Source organism: Cornus florida, unplaced genomic scaffold, assembly GCF_030987335.1.
Source record: "Cornus florida cultivar Cherokee Brave unplaced genomic scaffold, ASM3098733v1 CherokeeBrave_3.0.0_Hap2_Chr02, whole genome shotgun sequence".
NCBI classification, from domain to species: Eukaryota; Viridiplantae; Streptophyta; class Magnoliopsida; order Cornales; family Cornaceae; genus Cornus; species Cornus florida.
In genome coordinates, this window is record NW_026775572.1 from 55,957,409 (window position 1) to 55,963,268 (window position 5,860).

Sequence of the window (5,860 nt, forward strand, 5' to 3'; positions counted from 1 at the left end):
TTTCTTATTATATATATGGTGGGGGAGGGGGAGGTCGTATTACATATATCATTAAAAAAAAAAACAGAAAAAAACACAAAGTCATAATAACACATGTATGATAAAAAAATAAAATTAAATTAATTAATCTTGAGATTTTTTTTGGGGGACTCAAAATATCTAAGAATTGTCAAGTAGGTTCTGGATGTTATATTAATCAACTATCGTGGGAACCATTTTAAAGAAACTTGATAAACTCATGCTAATCCAAAAAGCCATGTGTCGAACTTTTCCCTTAATTAAGGATCCTTAACAAAATCACCTACTGATATTTACTTCCATGTAAACCACCAACCTTCCAAAGGTATACACTTTATCAAACTGGGAGATACAATAAGATATATCACCTAAATATAGGCTTTTAGTTACGTGGTCCTACCAAGAAGACTTCATTTCATTCACAAATTCTGATGATACTCTTCCAAAGTCTTGCTAGGCGAAAACATAATATATATATATATATATATCTTTTTTATTTAGGAGTCTTGATCAAGTCTACTATTACCTTATAGCTTTCTCATTTATCCCACAGTTACTCACCACTAGGTGGTTGCCAATGTGGCGTGGCCAAAAAAGGGGTATCAACAGTCATATCATTTTTGGTTGATATAAATGGATAAATTATTAGTTGAATCTAAATCATATGTCATTTGGTGATTCAGTTTATCAAAATTAATGTTCAAATTTTTTAGTGATATATTAATCTACTAATCGTGTGGACCCATTTTAAATAATAATAGTAAGCAATGTCTTTCAAACAAACACATTAATTATATAAGCACAACCCTCTCTATTAGCTTAATAGCAATATTTGAGTTAATTGAGAAATTATTAGATGGTCTTAAATTATTTGTCATGATTAATTCAAAAAAAATTAGTCTTGAGATTTTTTTTATAATATATTAATATATTTTTATGAGAGCATTTCTCAATGGGGAATCTAAATTGAATTAGTGTGTGAATGAAACATGAACATATATATGGTGGGATGGGGGAAAACAAAGTCATAATTATATATATCATTAAAAAAAAAAAAAAAAAAAAAAAAAAAAAAAAAGGAAACAAAGCCATAATACATATATCATAAAAAAAAAAAATCAATTTTTTTTTAAAAAATTTTAAAAATGCAACCTAAATCAAATTTTCTATAACGGCCCTAGAATGACACCAATTAAATAAAAAAAAATAATAAAAAAAAAAATTGGTATGACCACTGCTGAAAAGTGGTCTAAAACAACCTACTAAAATGCATAAAAAAAAATAAAAAAATAAAACAATGGCCTCTCTTGGACCTTCAAAACTAATTAAACATGTCCCAACACACGAAGCAAATAATATAAAACATTTCCAAAACAACAACATCAACAACCTCCTCAAAATAGTCCATCATCACCATCCCATTCATCCAGAACAAATGAGTACCTATTTTATACATAGACACATGTTTACATACTAGAATTTTACTCCAATTACACCAACTAACAGTCCATGAAGCAAAATTACAATAACAATAGCTCATAAGTCTCTATACCGAATATAACAAACTAAGATTTTATAAAAAAAAAAATGATGGGACTTACATACAAAAATAACAAAATGATCCCCTAATCCAAATTAGGCCTGTGGTGGAACGTCATCCGCCACTTCTTTTCCATGACCTGAAAAATGTTAAATATAAGGGGTGAGCAAATTGCTCAATAGGTGGTGCCTAAGACACACCTCTTATGACCCCGTGAATTCAAGCAATGAATAGAACAATAGGGAAATGGATCATGCTATGCTGGGAGAAAAACAACATCAAGTTCAAATCCAAATGAACTATATGGTGCTATGATATGCAATGCCGTGCTACGTCACTCCCTATTTTCAAAATCATCCATCACTTTCCAAACTGTTAATATAACCCGTCCGTTGGTGACTCCGCGGTTACATGAGAGAAGGACTGGTTACTGTCCCTAACCTTTGGTACCTCCGCAGCATCATTTGAGGCCCAGATAGTTCAACCACGTTAGGGTGATTTCCCTAATTCCCTCTAGATCATATTAACTCCATAGACCTTCGATACTTCCTCGGCGTCCAGGTTTTCTCAAAACTCTTTTTATTAAAACTATGTCCCAAGAATTCCCCTTTTTCATTTCAAAACAATTTTACCCTTTTCTTCCTAAGGTTTATGCAAAAATGCATCACGCTATGTCAATAATCATCATTTTACAACTAATTCAACTTATACTACATAACATACTTTACAAGAAATTCCAAGGAAATTACAACATGCTTTCATATAGCAATTCTATCAAGTTAACAACACAATATGCAAAGAAAATTAACATTTAGGCATGTTTTTCATATAAATCAACTTATACACATATTCATGAACTTCATACACAACAAATAAATCATTTTAGAGGTAATCAACACAAATTAAGCATACTAGGCAACAATTAACAAAGGAAATTTACAAAGGAACAAGAAATTTCGTGGATTAGGAACCCCTACCTCAATTTTGTAGAAAACCCTCAAATGGGTCCAAATTTTAAAATTCTTAGAGTGGCCAAAAGCTGAAATTATTTATATAGATTTGAAGATCTTACCGAGCTCTTCGAATTGCCGCAAACTACACTAAAAAATTCTAAGAAATGAGGAAGAAATCAAGGATTGAAATTTTGATTGAGAAAAAAAAGAAAAAAAATGAAGAAATGTGAGTGAGAGAGGAAACCTACGGGGAGAGAGAAAATGAGAGACCAAATGTGGTCTCTTGATTACTAATAAGATAGTGGTGGGTCCCACCACTTTTAATTATCTTTTTCTTTTATTTTTCTTCTAATTTTTTTCACCACAAAATTATATACATGCACATAATCATATAAAACCCACATAAACACATTAAATAAAATATATGAGCTGCAAATAGACGCAACTAAAATCCCCGTATGCAACAATTCCGGTAGCTGGTACCACACGGGACCGTCCAACCCGAAAAATGAAAAAAATGCAAAAATGACAATCATTGCATTTCTGTGAGTCTTGAACTCAAAGAAATGCCCCAATCAACTCTCAGACACACCCGGCATACCCCATGGTATCCGGCATGCAAAACGATAAAAGACGAAAATACCTTCAAAAAATCAAAAAATTCCAGAAATTGGAAGATGGTGAAATTTGAAAACATTACATTCTACCCTGCTTAAGAGATTTCATCCTTGAAATCTATCCTCCTTAAAGAAAGAGAACCACAGTCACACACCTTCCCGAGAAACACCTCAGCAAACCGTAGAGCTAAGAACTCAATAACCTTATTGCCTTTGACACCTAAGGCCAATAGGCAATCACACATTGTCATCAGAAAAACCTAATGCTTACCACCCTATAAGGGTACTCACAACATCACTCAAAACATCATACACAATACCCGCTGGATTTTGCACTGGACTTAAAACCAACATTGATCCCCTCTACACTGCTACACAAGGCTTTAGAGTCGAAAGTAAAACGGTCACAAGACCCTTGAAAATGACAATATTCTATCTCAGCCCATCCTTTAAAGGACACACAAAATCCTAAATAAAGAACCCCGTCCATTACACAATTAGGCTCAAACTCAGATCTACACCTCTCATTCAGATCAACATTTGCCATCTAACATACAGTTACACCACTACATAATCATACAACGACCACCAACCACACCACTCAACAGTCATTACACTTAACAACCTCAAGATAGCTAAAAAATGAATCTCCCAACAACTATACAATCATTAGTCATCAAAACAACAAAACAAATTATCATACACCCAGGTCACAAACTGTAACAACCCACTCTACCACATGGTATGATATTGTCCGCTTTGGGCCTGAGCCCGCACGGTTTTGCTCTTGGGCTTTACCCCAAAAGGCCTCATACCAATTGGAGGTGACACACTTACATATAAGTACTTCACCTTTCCTCTACCCAGGCGATGTGGGACTGTGCACCCGTAGCTCGCCAGTGTGGTAGCCTGACAGTGTCTCTCGCACCCGCCCACGGCACACCCGCCCACAGGGTCATCACAATCACCCCCCCTTTGGGGCCCAACGTCCTCGTTGGCCACACTTCCGGCTGGGTCAGGCTCTGATACCATTTGTAACGACCCACTCCACCACATGGTATGATATTGTCCGCTTTGGGCCTGAGCCCTCACGGTTTTGCTCTTGGGCTTCACCCCAAAAGGCCTCATACCAATTGGAGGTGACACACTTACATATAAGTACTTCACCTTTCCTCTACCCAGGCGATGTGGGACTGTGCACCCGTAGCTCGCCAGTGTGGTAGCCTGACAGTGTCTCTCGCACCCGCCCACGGCACACCCGCCCACAGGGTCATCACAATCACCCCCCCTTTGGGGCCCAACGTCCTCGTTGGCCACACTTCCGGCTGGGTCAGGCTCTGATACCATTTGTAACAACCCACTCTACCACATGGTATGATATTGTCCGCTTTGGGCCTGAGCCCGCACGGTTTTGCTCTTGGGCTTTACCCCAAAAGGCCTCATACCAATTGGAGGTGACACACTTACATATAAGTACTTCACCTTTCCTCTACCCAGGCGATGTGGGACTGTGCACCCGTAGCTCGCCAGTGTGGTAGCCTGACAGTGTCTCTCGCACCCGCCCACGGCACACCCGCCCACAGGGTCATCACAATCACCCCCCCTTTGGGGCCCAACGTCCTCGTTGGCCACACTTCCGGCTGGGTCAGGCTCTGATACCATTTGTAACAACCCACTCTACCACATGGTATGATATTGTCCGCTTTGGGCCTGAGCCCGCACGGTTTTGCTCTTGGGCTTTACCCCAAAAGGCCTCATACCAATTGGAGGTGACACACTTACATATAAGTACTTCACCTTTCCTCTACCCAGGCGATGTGGGACTGTGCACCCGTAGCTCGCCAGTGTGGTAGCCTGACAGTGTCTCTCGCACCCGCCCACGGCACACCCGCCCACAGGGTCATCACAATCACCCCCCCTTTGGGGCCCAACGTCCTCGTTGGCCACACTTCCGGCTGGGTCAGGCTCTGATACCATGTGGTAGAGCGGGTCGTTACAAATGGTATCAGAGCCTGACCCAGCCGGAAGTGTGGCCAACGAGGACGTTGGGCCCCAAAGGGGGGGTGATTGTGATGACCCTGTGGGCGGGTGTGCCGTGGGCGGGTGCGAGAGACACTGTCAGGCTACCACACTGGCGAGCTACGGGTGCACAGTCCCACATCGCCTGGGTAGAGGAAAGGTGAAGTACTTATATGTAAGTGTGTCACCTCCAATTGGTATGAGGCCTTTTGGGGTAAAGCCCAAGAGCAAAACCGTGCGGGCTCAGGCCCAAAGCGGACAATATCATACCATGTGGTAGAGTGGGTTGTTACACAAACCCTCAAAATAAGATCTTCAATAACTAATGATTGCACTGCGAACCCTTTATCAAACACTTAGTACCATCTAACACCCCTCATCACCCGAGACAACTTCCTGAATCCACACCACTATAACGACGCAACGCACAGAACCATTCTCTTACTATTCGTAACAACTCGAAACGACCATTGATCCTTGACCCGACATCGAGCTAAAGAGGGATTGATTCAGGAGAAATGGTTGGCCAGGCCATTCTCATCCTCGATCCGGTCTCAACACAGATGTCATCCTTATCCTCAGATCCAAACCTCAAACACATCCCTACACAGTCTACCAAGCAACCAAAAGATCCACTCACTATTCACCCATCATTCCACATAACCTCAATAACTATACAGTCACATATCAACATGCTAAAAGTAACACAACAA